The sequence below is a fragment of the Sylvia atricapilla genome, chromosome 2 (genome assembly GCF_009819655.1).
Source record: "Sylvia atricapilla isolate bSylAtr1 chromosome 2, bSylAtr1.pri, whole genome shotgun sequence".
Lineage (NCBI taxonomy): Eukaryota > Metazoa > Chordata > Aves > Passeriformes > Sylviidae > Sylvia > Sylvia atricapilla.
The window spans coordinates 47,710,028-47,729,835 of record NC_089141.1 but is presented as its reverse complement, the minus strand read 5'-3'; the positions used below and the strand labels follow the sequence as shown (position 1 = coordinate 47,729,835).

Genomic DNA, 19,808 nt, shown 5'->3' with positions numbered 1-19,808 from the left:
TTAGCCTGGCCTCCTGTCTATCTAATGTGTTGAAAACAGAATTTAGTTGTTTGGCTTCAATATCCTTCCCAGAAACTCACCCTGTATTGACTAGGAGACAAAAATTTAAAAGTATATATAACGTATGAAAATCATATGCTTAACTTCTAATTTGAATTTGTCTGTCCTCATACTGCAGACATTCTTATTGTGCTTTCTTTCTGGAATGAGGAAATTTTCACTGTCAGACATCACCACATTCTGATAGAACTAGTTATCAAGTGTAGGTTTTTAGACAGGCTAAAATTACTGCTCCTCACTCTGCTATTAGTTGATCCAATACGTAAGCAGTTCCTATAGCTGTTTTTTGAAACACCTCAATTTTTAAAAAAGGATGTCAAATCTATCCCCAACATCCTTGCCTGCTTATTGTTTCCCTGACATATCCTTAGGGATCAAATTACACAGCATTTTTTCCACTGCATTACACAGCTATTTCTTCACCCAGACCATTTTGGAATCAATGACTTCATGATCACATCACCTTTTCAAAGGATGCAGTCACTCACCTAAAGAAGGAATGAGTTTTACCTCCTAAGGGCAGAGGCTCTTTGGCTTGATGGAGGGCAGGCAAGCGCAGGAAAGTTGCTGTTTATGAGGAATAAAACTGATTCTAAGGAAAGCTTTAAAGTCCCTTTCTGGCTGTCCTGGGGCAGTATTTTGGATTTTGAGGTTGGCAGTTCAGCAGTGTTGAAATGGAGGAGCAGGAAGCACAAGGGCTTTTGGGTGGGAAGTGAGTAGCATGCACCTTCTATTTGTCAGGATGGTATCCTGTGGGTTTATTGCTCACAGTATGGATACACAGTGATACTGCCCTGATAGTGCTTCTATCATATTTTTAGTGTGTTTTTAGTAACTTCAATGAAAAAAAAAAAAAAAAAAAAAAAAAAAAAAAAAAAAAAAAGTGTATTTTTGGTGGAAAATCTCTTTCACATGCATTCTGGTCAGAGTCAGCTTCTTGAAAATCCATTTAAAGAGCAAATCATAGGCCTCTGAAAAGAGGGGCAGGAAAATCTTAAAAGCACGAAATTCAGTGATTTGGAATAAAGGAAGCTTAAAACAGACAACATCTGTTGTTTTCAATCCCATGGGATTTTCTGCCTTTTTTTTTTTTTTTTTTTTTCCCAAATCCCAGCCCTTAATGAAGACCAATGTCAGATTTAGAAAGGAAAAAAATTATTTATACAAAATTAGAAATGTGTCTGGAAATCTGAAATCCTTGCATATGTAAGCCAGTGTCTGTTCCAGATCTGTCTTTGCTGGTGGACAGAAGTCCAAGTATTGTGTCATCACAACAGTTTACAAGTGCTACCATATATTTAATCAGTTTACAATGGGATAAATATTTGTTGGAGAAAGAAGAATTTAAATTTAATTTTTAGTGGCCAAAGCCAGATGTAGAATTGGGCCCAGAGGCTAAGTGGAATTGCTGTGGCATATACGATAGTATAGGCTGCTTAAAATAGTTCTGGGATCACACAATTTCAGGGAAATGCAAAATGTTTCAAAGAATAACCAGGGTTACTAAGACATTGCTAGAAATAACTTTCTATAGTCAACAGTTTTTTAATAGTATATTTCAGCATACTAAATAGATGCATATGTAAACCACCTTCTGTCAAAATAGCTTCCAATACAAACTTTGTTTTCCCAAAGTTTTGGAAAGCTTTAAAGCAGTTCTGAGATCTTGAAATATACCAATGTCTTAACAATGTCATAGCTGGCACTGCAAAACTCTTCAAGTATCTTGTGCTTTCTACTTTTTGTGTTAAAAAAGGAAGTGTAAGGGGAAGGAATCTGAAAGTAGCTACAGCACTTCACACTTTGTGTTGCTGCAGGTATGGAAGTAGCCTTTCGGTAGTATAAGCTCATGCATTGACATATTTTCCATACATTGTGCCATGAAGCCACAAGGAAATTGCTGAATTATATCACAATCTCTCTTAACAAACTGACATGCTATGCAGATTTCTGTCCTAAGAGAAGAACTAAGTTGATTGTGCAAAATAAACCTGAGGTTTTGCTACGAGTACATCCCTGGAATTTTAAATTCTGTCTTGTTTGTGAGTAAAAGTTCATATCCTTAACTTTGTAAGGAAACCAAGAAAAATCTTTGGGTGCCTTGTTAGCAGTTATCTTGACTGGAGGGATTTGTCTCTAAGTTACAGCTATTCCTTGCTCAGCAAGTTGCACTGATCACAAGTGCCACCAAGCCAACATCCCTTCCTCATCTGAAAATCCAATTACCATTCTATCTTAAGTGACATGCCTTGCCTGCATACTTTGTTGCTGTTGCAGCCTTTTGGCTGGTCTTCAGAGTGCGGTCCAACTGCAGGTAACTTCTTGCACAAGGCTTTGGCAAATAATGATATGTCGACTCTCCCTGCCAGCTGCCTTGGCGTCCACACAGCGCTGGAGCTCTTGTGCACCCATTCACAAAGACATGTAAACTGCAGGTCATGTTAACCTTAGGGAGCCTAAACAGCCTGTTTGCTGTCCAGGGGTACACAGCTCAGCTGCTGAAACCCTGTGTCCCTGGGAAAAAGATTCTGAAGGATGATTGCATGGCCTTCCCAGAGCTGGTAGAGCCATTGCATTTCATTCCCTGGACATGTGCAGGAAGGACCATGCAACAGAGCTCTTTGTTTATAGCCTTCCTCTTCCCCCCAGTAATTACAGTCTTGTTTGCCAAGCCAAATGAAGAGCTGGCAGGGGGAAATTCACGTGGTGCTAAGCAAGTCCTTCCCTTTGCACATATGTACAGTTACATGCCTGTAGCAATAATAATTGTAATTTGTCCATGAGCTGCCCTGGGGAGTGCTTTCAAGATATACATCTCTCTTAAGCTCCTTCACAGAACCTTTACAAGTAGCCTGTGTATGGAAAGAATTCAACAGCTCTGGAGCACATCACAGATACGTTTGTTAAAGCAGTGTGTATATGGTGGTTTTTGTTAGTGGATTATAAATTAATGAAAAACTTAGTCATGTAACTTCAGCTTTGATTTCCATTCTTATTAATGCTGCTACCACATCTCTGATACAGCTGAGTTGCAGTGGTACAAGGAAGGATTAGTTTGATTCCTAGCTTTATTAATGATGCTGATCTGTTATTTTTATTAAGGTTCTTGTTAGTTTTGCTTATCTTGGGCTGCTCTGAGTGTTTTTTTATGCAAGTAAGAAGAAGGAGTGTGAACTCTGTGGTAAATCCACTGACTCAGTTTAATATTGACAGCTTTATCTGGACTTAAGCCACTGTATATAGGACATATAGGATCCAAATCTGAGCTGACTTCTGACCGTGAGCACGTAGGAATTTTTTTCTCTTTTGGTTTTTTTTTCCCCCTTTTTTTTGTAACTTTTGGTAGTGTTTCAATGTTTTCAGTAGTCTTGTAAGTCTAGATGGTTTAAGGTTCATTCACTGAGTGAGCTGGCCATCTGCTCTCAGTAATTGCAAATTCACTTCCAGTATTAATGAACTGCTCCTGTGTTCTTGCATTTCTCTGAAATGCCTCCGGCAACTGTTCTTTCCACACATGGAAAAGTCACAGCAGCTGTGGGATTCACGAGGACCTCAGTGCTCCTCTCTTGCTACACTTGTGGCAGCAAATCGCAAAGTGCAAATAACTTTTCTAACTGGCTTATAACTGCAAACCCATTAAGTGTAAATTCTGTGACACCAGAAAAAACAAACAAACAAAAACAAAACAAAAACAAAAAACCCAAAAAAAAAAAAAACCAACCACACTACAAACGCTTTAAAAGAGCCCTAATGGGATTAGTTAGTGTATGAACACCTGGGGTTGCTCTCAGGGCAGTTTAACTGGAACATGTTAGAGATAAGGATCCAGCTTTTCCTTGAGCATTGGCCAGAGGGACTGCAAGCTGCCCAGTGGAGCTGGGGCTGGAAGTATGAGGTGGGTTTGAGCTTCCACATCTCCAGGCACCCCACTTCCTCATAGTCACCTTCATAAAATGGAATAACACTCGTGCCACTCCCTACATTTTTCTTTTGCTAACAAACCACATTTTTTTCTTAAAAAAAAAGATTCTTCATGAATTCAGCCAGATCTGTCTTAAATTTATTTGCCCTCCTTTGATAAAGGACCAGTCCCAGCAAAAGCCCCAGACAGTGCTTTGCACGCTTCTCCCAGCACACTGGTTTGGTGTGCAAGGCGTGCTGCACCCTTCACAAACTGTGTGTTGGTCTCCTGCTCTGGAGCTGCTGTCACAGGATGAGCTCTGCTGTGGCATCCCTGCGTGCTGCATCAGGACAAGCCAAGTGCCACAGCTCAAGGATCCCCGTCACACCGTGCTGGGAGGGCTGTCAGCCTCAGCACACCAGGGCAAAGGCATCAACCAAAACAGTGTCCTGCACTGAGGTACTTACCAATAGCTACCAGTTATATCCTTATGAAATGCAAAAAGCCAAAATCCTCTTCTTCCACACTAAACTGTCCAAGTTATACACTTGAACACTAACTGCCTGATCACTAGTTTCCTGTAAAATGGAAAGGATGCAGGAGATGGAAAATCCAAGGATGTGGTGGCACTCACTTTTTGCATCATTCCTTAATGCTTTTGAGATGTCTGACCACCAGCCAGAAGGTACTTAAACCCACATTCCCCTGTCTTAATCGAATGTTTCACCAGAAGGTTGCCAAGTGCTTGAGAGCAATACAAGACAAATAAATACACGTTTTTACTAAGGTCATTGTTTTTTATTGGGCTGCCCTGAAATTTCATTTTAGGAATTGTGTGACGTTTATGCTGTTTAATGATCTGTGGCACAAGTGTGGAACATGACAGAGGTTGCAAAAGACACAAAACTATTTAACTAATCCAGATGGCAGAACATAAAGGAACTTAAAATGGGACATAATTAAGCTAGGTGTATGCACAGCACAATGCCCAATGAAATTCAACATTGCAAAAACCAGGGCAGTCAATAGCTGTGAAGAATAATCTGATCTACATCGACTCTTTGTAGTTTTCTAGATAAGCTTTCACAAGCTTGCAAGAAGACATTTAGATGTGATTTCCAGACTTAGGGTCTGTAGGGGCCATGTTCCCGTGCCTCCTGTGGAAGTCCAGGTTTGATGTACTCCCTTAGAGCACAACTCTGGGCAGGTCTCCTCTTATAATTTTCATCTGTTTCCCTGTGTCCCTCACAGAGAGGTGGGATATAGTCCCTGAAAAACCAGCAAAGCCCTGTTAGGAGTTAAGCTGGAGAAACTGAGTATTGCTTCTTTTTGTTGTACTACCCCATTTGTTTCTCAGTGTACTGAGAAACACCCTCGGATATCTTCCCCACAAACCAGCCTCCACGGTGTTTTGCTGTGCACGTGTGTTTGTTGCTGCAGTTCTCCAGCAAACGCTGCTCAGTAAATCTCCCTCATGCCTGGCATCCTTTCTGTTGACTGCTGCAGCTTGCCAGGCTCCAGTGAGTGATGTTCAAAAAGTATAATTAATTTTAAAAGTGATCCATTGAATTTGGCTACTCATTGTTTACTTTGGGCTTGTCACAGAGGAGTAGCTTCCCACCAGCCAGCTGTAGCTTCTCATTTTTCTGATCATCCCCCCCATCCATGTCCTCCTCAGGTTTCCAGTCGTTGGTGAGCAGAGCTGGCTACCCACAGCAGGTCCTGCTGCTCCCACTGGCCTGCCAGGACTGGAGTGCCTAGCTGCACTAAGGAAGTATTAAGATTTTAATGTCAGAAGAAAATATGTCTTATTTTTGGTGCTTCTCGTTTCTCATCTCATCTCCGCTGGATTGTGACAGCCGGAGCAGCGTAAGGGCTTCACGGCCTCTAGTGGGCAAGGGCCAGAGCTGCAGACTTCCCAGCCACTGCCTTGGAAAACTCTGTTTTTCGTAAATGGGGATATGTTTACCCTGGTTTCCTATGGAAACAAGGCCTGTGCAAACACTCCCCTCTGTGTGCGCTGTCTCCACGCCCTCGGCGGCTCCGGAGCCTGATTTCAGGTTGATAGGACAGAGGTGCGGGGATTTCACAACCAGTGCCGCCAGCGTTTGTGTCAATAGGTGTGCCTGAGTCAAGGGGGAACTTGAACGTGTTTTCGAACAGCCAGATTAGTATTGTACAGCTTCACACAGTACGGGACACCCAAAACAACGGCATCAGAGAGGGTTTGCGTGTATGGGAAAAGCTGCTTTGAAATCCCTTGTGCGTCATGTTTGTACGTGTGCCCGTAGAAATCCTGACCCTTATTTTTGTTTGATAATTTGGTTACTGGAGACTTTAAAAACATGTCTTTTCCGTGACACTGTCAGATAGCCGTGCTGGGAAGGGAGATGAGAGAAGCCAAGGGACTGCGAGTCTTGCTGGGAATACCCAGACCATCACAACACACTGCCTGCTTTGTTGCTTATAAACCTAAACTGGTCCTTGAAAGACCCAAATCTTGTATTTTCTTTCCTTTTTTAGATTCCCAGTTTAGACTGGTTTGTAATAGAAGTCATTAAATATAGCAAATAAAAATGAAGCTCAGAGACGGATTCTTCATCAGAGTTTAGGGAAGCAGTTTCCATGTATCAGCAAGGAACAAAGGAATTAATTTAGACCACTTAAAACTTTCCTGCAAAGTGGCTGCACATGGGATGCCTTTTCTTTTCTTTGTTTTTGCTTGGCTGTATTAAAGATGGGAGAAAACACATGGCTGGACTGCAGGTTCACTTTGGGTTAATCCAACGAGCAGTCCTTCAAGTGAACAAACAGAAATGTGTTGTCTCCTTAATCATGTCTTGCTTCTTGCACTATTTTTGTTTGAAAACCTTTTTCTCAAGTCACAGGTTGATGCCTTGGTTTACTTAGAGCATCCAATAATATTTTTTAAATATAGTGAAATGGATTTAGATTGAAGTTGTAGCAAGGTTGATCTGTAAGTGTTCCTGAAGTGGTTAGGACGGGATTTTCATTTTAGAAGCACTTATTTCTCATGTGTTGCCAACACTCAAAACGACAAAATTACTGGTAATGACTTTTCTGAGTTCATACCACAAATGCCAAGACTGAAAATGACTCACATGGAACCATTCTGCTTTGTCCTTGGATACAGAGTATCTCACAGAGGTTTTTTTTTTACCCTCTGATTTTTCCTAGAAGTGATTTTTGAAAACAAAACCGCAGTGTGGCCTTTTAGTGCTAGGAAGTCTTTGTTGCTTTTGCCAGGAGAGTTAGAGGAGGACAAGACCAAGTGTGGCATCATTCACCAAGTGTGCTGTGCAGAAATAGGTCTGATTGGGACCATCTTGGGAGGTAGTAGAGTATTATAAGTTAAATTAAATGTTGCTGTCTCCGATTCTTCTGAAAAATGCGTTCTTTCTGTTCCCTTGTACTAATGCTCCATTTCTAAAACCCAGTAGTGGCTTCTGCCTTGGCTACATTGGTTGTAAATGATAGTCTCACATATCTGGGTACCTTCCCAGCACTGACATACATAATCAAGATCCTTATATCAAATCTCATTTTGCAGGAAATTACTTTGGGAGAATCCATCATTTTCTTTGCCCAAAGCTGCATAATGTACTGCCAGTTTTTGTTTTTCTTTCATTTTTTCACCCTCTGTAAATCGTGCTAAAAGATATGAAGGATGATGGTAACAGAAATATGATTGGTAAAGTTTTTTGTGCATGTGTGTGTTGAAAGAAAATGCATTTTTCAATAACACAATTGACCAAAGAACCAAATGTTAGGGTTTTTTTGGATTTCTGAAAGGTCAGGAAGACAATGTTTCATACTTCAATCATGCTGAATTTTGCTCAAAAAGAATCATTGCATGTTTAAAAAATAAATTTTATATTGTGAAATAGTCACTAGGCAGATTTATTTGCTTTCTCTTCAGTCAGTGTGAGGATGAGAGAATCACACACTGAGGGCCATTGCTAACATGGAGAATTCATGCCCATTCCCCTAAGTGCTTGTTCAAAATAAACCTCTGATGTCTTGATTACAGCCTGTTAGGCTCCAGAGCAGTTCCTCAGATGAGTTGTCAGCATGTAAGCATTTTTTCTGCTGATGTTTGAGGCAGGGCTGTGCAGAAAAACTTTGTCTTTTCTTCTTGGTTAGGAACAATTTTCTCCTGTGATAAGAAGTACTGTTCCTAATTTTAACAAATCCCACCTTAAAATCTCTGAGAAATGCATGATATTCTGTGAGAGGTGTGAGTGGAGCTGGTTCTGTTGCAGGAGATCTTACATATAGGGATGTGTTGTGAAACCTTCATGTTTTCAGTGGAAGTGGAGGAGGAGGTGCTGGGACATTTGTTTCCTCCCAAGCTCCAGTTTGCAGTAGTAAAGGCAGTAAAAACTTGTACTAGGAGAGCTGCTTTGTGGAGAGCTCTGCTTGTCTGTTGTCCTAAGTATGGCTGTGAATTTTTGCATGTAAATGTAAGAGCTGAGTTGCTATAGGCATAACATCCTTCAGTCAGAAAACACACTTTCTATGAAGGGGCTTTGAGATGCTGGGAATGTTTTGGCCATAATTTTAAAATGTCTGCATTTAGATGCTGTTATTTATTTCTGATCTAAAAATGTATTTTGGTCAAGTCTTAAGAAAATTAATATCAGTAGCACATCAACTTTGAGATTCCATATATCCTATGGAATTACCTTGACATATTTGACATAGTCTCAGATCCTGCTTGCTCATAAAGAGATGTTTGGGAAGATAGCAGTCTAGTCAGATAAATTACCTGAAGTAGTCACAGATCTGGCATTAGGATATGATGGTGATAAATCTACACTTAGTACTGTGACACACTGCCTTAACTACAGCCTCTGTGAGAGACAAGAAAGTTCACCCTGGGCAGTGACCATACCTGATAGAGAAAGTTCAGCAGTCCCTCTAGAGCAGCATTTGGAAGGAGGCCCCTGAAATCTTAGGCAGTACAGGATGTGTTCTCGTCCTTTTACTGCTTCACAAGCCAGTGGTGCTCTAGCACTTGGCTGGGTATTTGTGGAACACTCTGTTTCCATATGTATTAGTGCTCGAAACCATTAAGTGTTCCACAGCTCTTTTACGAGAGGAGTAATTACATCCTGTTGGCAGAAATTGCTCCCACTGTTTAATTTGGAAACCATGTTCTTTGCTTCCAGCCTTGTGTTGTTACACAGCAAAGAGTGGCTGCATTTTCTGCCCAGGGTGGTGGCACTTCTCTCTGACATGTGCATGGGAGATGATAGCGATGGTGGTGCTGTCCCTCAGCATTTCAGGTTTTTCTGTGAACAAGTTAAATTTAAATGGTGCAGGCATATAGCTTCAGAAATCCAGCTTTTATTCACAGTAACAAAAATATCTTTTCTAACTCTCATTTCCCTGCACAGGGGATGCTGGGCCAGCCCCTGGGTGCATTGGGTCTAGAGGCAAATGCTGATGCTGAATTTTTCTCTCTTAGTCTGTCCTTTTAAAGCCTTTTATGTACAGAAGGAAACTAGCACCGCAGATGATTATTGTCTACTAATGGTGTTTTTAATTACTGATTTTCAGGACACCCAATTAACTTTCTGCTGAAAACAAGAATTTTTTTCCTCCCTTGAAGCAAACCAGTGATTCGTATTCTAGTAGAAACTTCTGAAAGTTTTGACTCATGCAGCAATTCCAAGAATTTTTATTTCTGAGCTCTTTGAAGCATTTTAACATACTAATGAAATACTGTGCCTCTGTCATCCACAAAGTGAACTCATGTTAAACAGGGCTTGCTGTCATTGAAGCATGTCAAGTGCCATTTTCAGGACGTTTGAGAGGCCTTGTCACCCAGCATCCCCTTTGCACACAGCCACAGCATCCCAGGCCCAGCCTGCAGGAGCACAGAGCCCAGTGCAGGGAGGTGCCATTGAATCCAGCGTGGCACTGCAGGTCCTTGGGACGGGAAAAATATTGGAAAACAGAGCTTGCTGAAGATTGTTTGGGATCAGGATGGAATTTATCAGCTGATCAGCTGGATCAAACCAAAGGGAGTTGTGCTGGGCCGGGCTCCGGGAGCCGCTGCTTTGCCCGTAGACGAGCGGGAGATCGGCAGTGCTTTGGTCGCGTGATGAGTAAAGCAGAGAGGCACTGCTTGGCTTTCATAAGTGAGACTCAAGCTGAAAAACATTTATGTTGGCTATTAAAGGGAACACATGTGACACTGAGATATGCCATGTGAACTCCAGAGATTTTCCAGCAGAAGAAAGACTAAATGAGCACCAAATATAAATGAGATAGGTTTTTCTGAAAAGTAAGTTAAGTAATGTATATTTTGATACTTTGAATAATGTGTTTGATATTAAAATGCAAAAGTGTATGGCTTTATCATCAGGTGGAGATAGCACAACTGTCCTACTTTACATAACAACCACAATATTAAATGAATGACAAATAGTTCAAGATCTCTTTGGGAAATGGCAGTCAGAGGTAAGAGCATCTACTGCAAGAAAGCTGCCCAGGAGAAAATCCCCCACTCAACATGTTGTTATTATTACAATTTTCTGGTTTAGATAGGAAGTTTTCAATTTGCCTTTTTAATTTTGATTTTGCCTCGAAATATCCATTTTGATGCAGAGTTTCAAGTAGTAATAACTCAGTGTTATTTTTCCTTTTGCCCTTGTCTTCTTGCTGAAAGTGTTGCAGCTCTTTATGTTCCCTTATCTCTATAACTTATCAAATTCCATCATCTTTAAGAGAAAATACGATGTGTTTCTAGGGGAAACCTGAAAACAGGCTTCATCCATTCCTGGTAGCACAAAGTAATGTGTTTGGTTCAAGTTCTCCTCCAGAATCTGCCAGGATTAGCGGAGGACATGCAATAAGAAAGTGGGATGAAAGGAAGAGGTCATGCAGAGCCTCACTGGCTCCATGTGCCCTTCCTCTGAAGGCAGCTCAGTTTGCAGTTGTACCGTGGTTATCAGTGGTGTGGTAGCTTGATTATGGAACAGTAGCAGGAAATGCTGGCAGAATCTGGGAGGCAGGCAGTTGGGAGCAACAGAAGAGATCAAAGGCTTGAGGGTGTTTGCAGACTGGAGAATAATTGCAAGTCATTCCCGAAATGTGGGCTGGCAGTGCAGCATGGCCATTGGCTCTGTCTGGCAGTATACTCCCATGGGAGAGGTGAGTATGTGGCATGGGGCGCATCTGCAATGCTGCACTCAGTTCTTGTTCCCTGTGATCCAGCCCCCATTCAGCTTGCATCAGGAGATTCGGAAAAGCTGTTAGAGAAGAAAAGATCTCCTGGCTGGTCTTGTTGCCTTCAACTGGATGGTGAAAACTAATGAGGCAAACTTGAGCTGGAGGACCCAACTGTAGCTCAGCTGTGGAGAAGTTTCAGCTGAAAATGGGTGTTCAGACTGTCAGAGAAGGAAGGATGCAGAGCAGTGGTGCAGAGGATCTGTAGGCAGTCACAAGTGCTCATCTTCATATACAAGCACCTTCACCTTGCTCACTTTTCCATCAGTGTCCTCCAACCTATTGTTTCTTAGAGAACTCAAAACTTTCCCACATCTGTCTAGTATCTCATGCAGTCTGTCTTCATAAAGCAAAATCTGACAGTAAGAAGAAATAATGTGTTGTTGAGTACCTTGGAGTTTCAAGATGCAAAAGGCAGGGTTTTTAATAATTCTATTTAGCACGTTATAGGCAAACATACTACAGTCAGAGTGCCTTTACGCTGTTAAAAGTTTTCCCCAGACGGCCTCATGGTAGAAGGCTTGACATATTAAATATTTACAATTCCCAAAAGGAGTTTAGGGCCAAGCCAGCACAGCTGCCCTGGTTGCATGAAGAAGTCTGAGCTCTTCTAGTTAAAAGTCACTGGAGGCAAATGGCAAGTCATTTATTCCTTCTCCTTCCCCTTCCCAAGTGCAGTTATGGGGAGCTGAAACCATTTGTGAGCTTGGTGTGCCAGCAAATCTCACAACCATCTCCAGGTGAGGGGGAAGTGAGGGCTGCACAACAGTTACAGGAGGAACTGTCCTGTGGTCCATCCCTGGGACAACATCTGTACTACCAAAAAAGGGAGAGTGAGGGATTCCACAGCCAGGGAACACAGATGGACTCCTGTTCACACTGCTTAGGAAGAAGTTGGCAGAAGTGGTCCAAAACAGGGACCAGCAATGCAGGGGATTGTTACCTGGGACCCGAGCTCGTTCCATGGCCTTGGGTTCAGCCGTGCTGGGCTGCTGTAGAGCCATGTTCACAATTAGATAGTAGTGTGGCCCAGTAAAATATTTGCAGGGAGAAAAAATCCTGATAAACCATTATCTGTGTTACCACATTTTGCTGCCTTATTGGGGGTTTTCTCTAGTTTGAGCCTGTGAACTGAACACTCACTAGTGGTAGCAGCAGATCTTTCTTTTCATCTCCAAAGAACTCAGTGTACTTTCTGGAACTAAAGGACATGGAGGATGATGTAGAATAAATATATTTATTTCCACCTGCAGCAAATGTTTTTTTCTTATTATTCAGGTGATGGTCAGCAATCTCAGGGCAGAGAAAGAGCAAATCTTGCCCTCTGTACCATAAACATTACTCCAGACATTAAACAAAATGCTCTATAAAAGTCCTTGGAAGATCTCCATCCATCACACTGTGGTATTGAGTATTTAATCTCTTTGGAAACCTTTGCTAGGGATTCAAAGTTCTATTGTTATTCAAGTGGATATGTACTACTGATGAGTCTCATTTATGGATTTTCACGTACACTTTAAAGGTCAAACAAGTAATTTTAATCGGTTATGTGGGGTTTTTTTGACAGCTGATAAGTACTGAATGTACCATGGCACCCGGAAAGCAGATTTGCTATATTTACCATTACATATTTGGATTGGGTGCAGGGATAGTGCTCTACCCACGCTCAGTTCACTCTCCATCATCGAATTACTGGTACTGATGAACCAGTGCATCCACAGGAGAGCACTGTCATTGCAGCACTTCAGATCTGAGTCACAGCTTGGACAGGGCCCAGGACCTGTGTCTTGTGGCTGCTGGTTAAGAGAGTGGTAGCTGCATCAAAATGGTGTTGCCTTTGGCTCACGGTATTCCTGGCTACTTAATCCATACTGCTTTCTCCTGGCGTGCCAGGCTAGTAACCATTTGGAAATTATTCTGGTGCGGTTGTTCTGAAATTCTTGTGTGCAGGTCACTCATGCCATGGTAGTGGAGACCACAAGGTGACACCTGATTTTTCCTCACTTGCTGTCTGCAGAACTGAAAGCAAAGAACGTGAGAATATTTTCAACAATATCAATCATGGACTGGGAGCAAGGTTTGAGCTTGGATGCTGTGGCATCACCATCTATCAGGTGAACTAAAAGGCTGGCTGCGGAGCTTATGGGAGCAGCAGTGCCTACAGGGATGAGCAGAAAGGCTGACTAGCTCCAGAATGAAACAGAGGAGATACTTCAGCTTAGGGAAAAGAGACAGTCAAACTGGATCTGACAGAAGCCCAAAAAGTCATCTGTCATGTGGAAAAACTGAACTTGGGAGAATTGTGGGGCATGTAATAAAGTGGTTCGAGAGTCAGAATAAATAGACAAAAGTGCTTTTTTTGGTGTTTTTCCACAACCTTTTTGGAACGCGGTAGGGTAGGGTGGATGAGACTCAAAAAGGAATGAGATCCACTCATAGAAGACTAGTGATGCAATAGTCCAGCTTCAGCAGCTGTCAGGAGAAGCCCACGGGTCCAAGCTTGCTGGGAGTTGAGAGGTACACTTGGGAAAGAGACGCTGTTGGCACGCTCTTGCACACTTCCCCGAGTGGAAACCTGAGGAGTTGTTCATCAAGACTACAGCAGCAGCTCAGCTGCTCTTTAGTGTGGGCAGCAATCAGGGGAACTCATGATGGGCCATCAGGACACAGGCAGCTGTTAGTAAGGAAGAAACTGGTTTTAGCCCAGGCAACACTTGAGCTGGGATGCAGCTCTCGCCATAGAAAAACCCTAGAGAAAACTCCAGGATTTCGCAGCCCATTCAGACTGCATTCAGACCTACCCAGTCATTTTTCATTTCCACAACACAGTTTCTTAAGAAGGTCTGGAGGGTGGAGGATTAGAACAATTAACAGTTTACAGAAACTGGGCTCTGTTTTGCTGTTTTCATGGGAACAAAGTTCGTGGTGCTGGTTTTATGGTACCACCTTGCTTTTATACTCCACGCTTTGTTAAACATGGTAATGAGCTCAGCGCTGCTCTTAGTGCTGTGCAGAAAATAAAAGTATTTCCTGCCCACACTTCAGAAGAGCTGCTGTGACGGTAAAGTCTCTTTCAAGCTTAGGCTTCTAGCCTAAACAGTGTGTACACTGGGCTAGTCTGTCAGAAAGCTCTGTATTGGAAATGTAAACTTATTGTTGTAAGAATGACAAGCTCCTGTTCAAAGCACAGCACTATATAAAGCAGTTCACTGAGGCAGTAGGTTTTACCATATCCCCCCAGAACAGAGAGGAGTTTTGTATTACATTAATCAGCATCTAAGCCCTGAAGGTCACAATTATCTGGCCACTATTTTTCAGTATTAGTGATTTTAGTACATGATTAACTTTCACGTGTCTATCATTAAGGTGAGGAATTGTTTTTGAAGTTTCAAATAGAGCAGCAGGTCTTAGCTGTAGTATTTGCCATACTTGCTCAGCCGCTCTTAAAAGGGATGATTTATAGAAAATCCAGCTGTGAGTTTTCGTTTCTTCAAGAGCAGGAGGCGGGACTAGAAACCAACCTAAAACCAAGCGGAGCATTGATCAGAGTAGAAATGATGTAGAGCACAGCTCTGCAGACAACAGCTAAGCATCGTGGAAGTATTAGCTGGCAGTGATAAGGAGGCGGAAGCAGAGCTCGGTGACAGAGGAGCCATCTGTCAGGAACTGGGAATCCGATTTCAAGAGAGCAGAAAATGAAGTAAAGAAGAAAGTGATTTTGGTTCAGAGGTACAGTGGAGCCCAAGGATATCTGTGAAGAGTAAGTTTCTATACTTGGAACAGGGATGTTTAATGCAGCAGCTAATACTGTTTGAAAGGGCTTTTCAGCTTTGAAAACAGACATAAGTAGCTCCTGTATTAAATAGCTTTTACTTAAAGTTTTTATTTATTTGTAAGATGTAAATAAGCTTATCTGTTTGAGGTGGCTTGTTTAAAAACTTGTAAACAAACTTTAAAACTGCTGGTGTCCCTTACTTCAGAGGGTGTTTTTTTGTTTAATAAGGTCACCTCCTGTCGAGGGTAAGATTTGTTCGTAACCTTTCAGAAAAATATCTTAGAAAAAAAGGCTGTTTTGGCCCCAGCTGTGAGGTGAAAAGGGGTAGGCAAGAATATTTTTTCTGGAAAGGGGAAAGGAGTTCCCACCCAAATAGATCTAAACTAACTGGAACTACAGTGTATAAACACCCCGGGGGTAAATCCTACCCTCAGTTACACTGATGTAAGTCAGGTTTAAGTCTACTGTAGTTAATAAAATTACTCCTGATTTAATTAAGGATAGAATTTGGTTGCACATTTCTTAATAATGAAAAAGCCCCATGGTTCTTTCCAAAATGCATTTTATGTTAACAGATTATTAAGGACTAGCTTGAAAATACGTTAAAATTAATTGAAAACTCACACTGTGATGCATCTTTTGTCATATACTTGTATCCTTCTTTGAAATGAGCACAAAAGCCAACATGAGATACTGTAAGCAATCCTATTATTTCTTGTTAGCAGGTTCTCAGATAAGGTTTGCACTGCTCATAATTTCATTCTCATTTCCCTTCAGTGGCATGTGTATGGGGTGATATGCTTTAATCCTGAGAAGGTTTGTGGAGCTCCAGCTGGGAGCGATAAGATGATACTATCTGTAGCAGAAAAGTGTCAAAGTTCTGTACAAGACCCCAAACTGTCTGATTGGGAGTAAAACTGTTCTATTACGAATTGAACAGAAAAATTACTCTTGTTGCTGTGGTTTTAGTGTATGAGTTAGAAGCAGAAGCATTGGCTGCTGACAGAGAAAAAAAAAAAAAAAAAAACAAAAAGTAAAACCCACTCACTATTATGGCCCAATATGGATGACAAAACACTGTAGCATGTGTGGGAAAATGGCTGCAGTCCAATGTCTGGAACCATTTATCTTCTGGTAGAGTCTGGAAGATGACTGTTTTATGTATTTTACAGAAATCCCTGCTGATTGATTTCATTTACTTAGGAGGAGGGGTCACAGTGACTTATGGCAGGGACAGCTGGGGCAAAAAGTGGATTCTTTGCATTATCCTGACATCCTGTTCTGCTTGGCACTTTTTGGAGGGACTATGCTGGACTTGTCTTGCTGCTGCATTTGCTACTGCACACAGTCAGAGGTTTGCTGCTTTTTTCTGGGTCTCAGAAAGCTGCAAGTTGCAAGTTGTGCTTCCACTAGTGCTGGGCATATTTTGGAAATTATGGTGTTCAGAAGTTTGAAGGGGAATGGACAGAAATGGGTACAAGTCTCTGTAACCTGCCAAAAGCTTGGCTGATGGTGCGTGCTGTTACCGAAGAGGGAGGAAAGACTTTGTAAAAGATCAGGGAGGAAGGGTCTTTTTTCAGTGTGTGAGGCTTGCAGAAATAGCTTGTCCCTCTTTAGCACATGAGATTTGTATGCTAGGGTGATGATACTGGTTTTTCTGATGTTTGTTGCTAAAACAGCCACAATTCCTGAAATTTTTTATTTATATGGAATAAAGAGCTTGCTAAGCACGTTATAAACAACAGGGATATGCTGTATATCAGTGTTATTCGTTTATCTCTGTTATTTTTATGTGTGCTTTGATGGCCTGTCTGTCAAGGTGTTTGCCTTCAAATCAATTCAGTTCACATCACAGCATGACAGGCACTTGTTATATACCAGGCATGTCTACAGGCATTTGCTTTCATGTTGCAGGGAATGAGTGCCAAGATTTTCATATGATGAAACAAAAGGGTGAAGGATATGTTTTCTAGTCAGTAAGTACACTGCTACTGTGTTAACAAAAATAGAAAGGAAAATGCACTTTTCAATTGACAATACTACTTCATTTGGTACCCTTTAGGTTCTTCACAGGGTCCTCTACTAATGATTGCAATGCCAAGTCCAGTGCAAGATCCCATAACAAACCTGGGGAAAGGGAAAATCATTGTGTGTTCCCCACCACATCTAGTTTCCCAGACATAACCACTCAGTACAGTCAAGACATTTTTCATTCACAGAGAGAGAAAAAGAGAAAAAGAAAAAGAAAATTGAGCAAGCAAGAAGTTCTTGTGATGTATCCTAACTGCTGAGGAAGTTTCCTATATTTACCAAGTATTTTTATCAGAGCAGTAGGAGCAGTTAAGCACTGAACAGTATCCCAAGAATAAACTCAGCATCACTTCTCTTGTGGACAGCATCCTGCCATCATTCAGCCCACTCAGGTTCTTTAGTCTCACTGCTCATCATGCCATCTTGGTGTGCACTCGTTTTCTGTCTCTGTGTTTTGAGGATGTTATGGCAATCAGACATTTTGTTTTTACTCGTGTGTTGACCTCTGATTTTGATTTGTAAGTTTACAGGAATTTAGATTATTTTAACTTTTTCTATTTTCTTAATTCCCTTCCCATCCTTTTCAGACACTGCATGTTTTGGTTATCCTCCCACAGAACAGTTCCTTGTTGGTATCCTCACAGAGGTGTAGCTACTTAAGCTCTTCATTAATTAGTGCCTTTCCTGCTCTTTGGTGTATCTAACTCAAGAGGACAGTGGATGATGCCATGGGTTCCAGGGGAAGGTACCAATTACCTTCCTTGGGTATGCCACTGAGCTGTCTGATGATCCAGAACAAATTTAGTGCCCCCGTTACCTTTTTAGATCTGTCTTTATCACAGGGTCCTTGATGTGGTCTCTCTTCCTTGTGAGAGATAGAGTGCTGGTAAACAGATCCACTGTAAGTCCAGTGTCTCCCTTTAATCTTAAATTTGGGCAGGACAGGAAGAGAGTGGTCTAAGCTGATGCAAGTTTGTTTTTCCATCCAATGAGATTGCATTTTCCTAGTAATTTGGAGCACGTTTGAGGACTTTTAGCCCCAATCATTCCTCTTCCATAAGGATTGGTAGGGTGGTGTGGTCAGGTTCCAGCCATTTAGTCTGCTGCCCATGCAGTCCCTATATTTTTATTAGTCAGCTCTTAAATCTCTTCATTACATGGAATCGTTTTTCATGTGGCCACCACAAAATGCCTTCCTGACTGTGCAAGTTCTTACAAATAAAGTCTCACAGACTGTATTTTAGACATGTTGCACATTGTCCCATTATTAAACAAATTTTGTCCTTTCATGCTTTGTAATATAGCACGTGACAAGCATGGGGCGGATGGAAGAGCTACAGCTGCTTCTTGTTTTCTTATAGATATTGATAAAAGCAGTAAATTAGATTTAAAAAAAAAAAAAAAAAGGAGCTCTGTAGGCTCTGGAACATTATGAAACCACCCACTGAATGTCTGCACAAGACATACGGCAACAGCCACACTGTTATGTACTAAATGAGTTCAGAGTGGGGGCCATCTGAATGCAGTGCATAATTGATTTACTTACTCATTTATAACCCTAACCTAGAATCGTGATTGTTTGCTGTTCCGTAAAAGGGATGACTTTTTGTGAGCCTTTAAAGCCTTCAGCATTAAGTGGCATTAAGTTGATGGCTACTTGTTTTGTACCTTCAGTGAAAAATTATGCATAAATCAAGTAGGCTTTCCTTGTAATGCATTCATAATCCTCACAAGCAAAACTCCCACTCAAAACCAGTGATCAAACATGGTTTCTTGAACTCAGAAAGGTCACCTCATAAAAAAATATGGAGGTATAATATTCAGGCCACCCAGGCAATTTTTTTTTTTTTTTTTTGGCTAGGACATTAATTAAATCATTTTAAGGTTAAAATAATAATAGGGTTCTGATGTAAGCAAATAAAACCAGAGAAGCTACTTTAAATTCAGTTTCCATTCGCCAAACACATCTAGAAGAGATAAGCTCACTTTATGTTTAAACATTTCTCACAGGGATGGACAGGATGGGCTGAGGTTGAGTTCTGAATGTTCCAGGGTTTATGTATTTAAATCAAGCCCTTAGCATTGTTTTTGTTCCTTAATTAACTCTGGTTGTTGATTTATTGATACTTTTGATGGCAAGTAGACTCAGTAAAACAGAATCGTTCTGTGTCACGTAAAATTTCCTCTTATATCTGTGGATGTTATAGACAAAAGGAAAGGACTGATGGAGGGAACTTCTGTGGAGATGTAAAACCAGTGGTAGATGTCTCTAAAAGGTGGAATTGAGTCACTGAATTGCAATTAATGGAAGGTCTTGTGAAATCACTAATTAGGGCTGTCTCAGTTCTTGAAATCTGCCCGTGCAGCCAGCAGTTAAGGCAGAAGGAGCCTGGGAACCAGCAATCCTGCAAAAGGGCTTGGTGACTGGAGTGTCTTCATGGAGTTCACTTCTTCTTGCTGAGAGAAGGGATGCTGAACTAACCCCTTTGGTGTGAAATGTCCTTTCCATTTGGGGGGGACTTTGTGGGAAATAGGAGCACTGTGTGCTTTAGCACTTGTTATGAAGGCTTTGAGCAGGGACAAGAACTTCAAACGGCAGTCCTTTGCCAGCCATGAGCACTCATGTGCCATTGAAAAGTCACAATATGGTCTCAACTGGCTTAGTTTCAGGGTAATACTTTGAGATTGCAGCTACTTTCTGCTGCTCATGTCCTTGGGGCCTGCATTTCTAGACTCCAGTTCCAAAAAGAACCTCTGCATCCTCTTTTCCAGCACAGCAGAGCA

At 41.5% G+C, this 19,808-nt stretch overlaps 1 protein-coding gene across 2 annotated transcripts in view; it reads left to right on the top strand.

Annotated features, from left to right (window-relative positions):
- The window catches only part of STARD13 (StAR related lipid transfer domain containing 13), a 111,833-nt gene that overhangs the window by 26,653 nt on the left and 65,372 nt on the right, over positions 1-19,808 (top strand). Inside the window, exon 1 of one of the 2 annotated variants that reach the window (XM_066313164.1) lies at positions 14,919-14,978. The exons of the other annotated variant lie outside the window; for it this stretch is intronic. The gene's annotated coding sequence lies outside the window, so the exon portion shown is untranslated. Of the gene's footprint in view, positions 1-14,918; positions 14,979-19,808 lie in introns of those variants that run through there. 2 annotated transcript variants of the gene reach the window in all.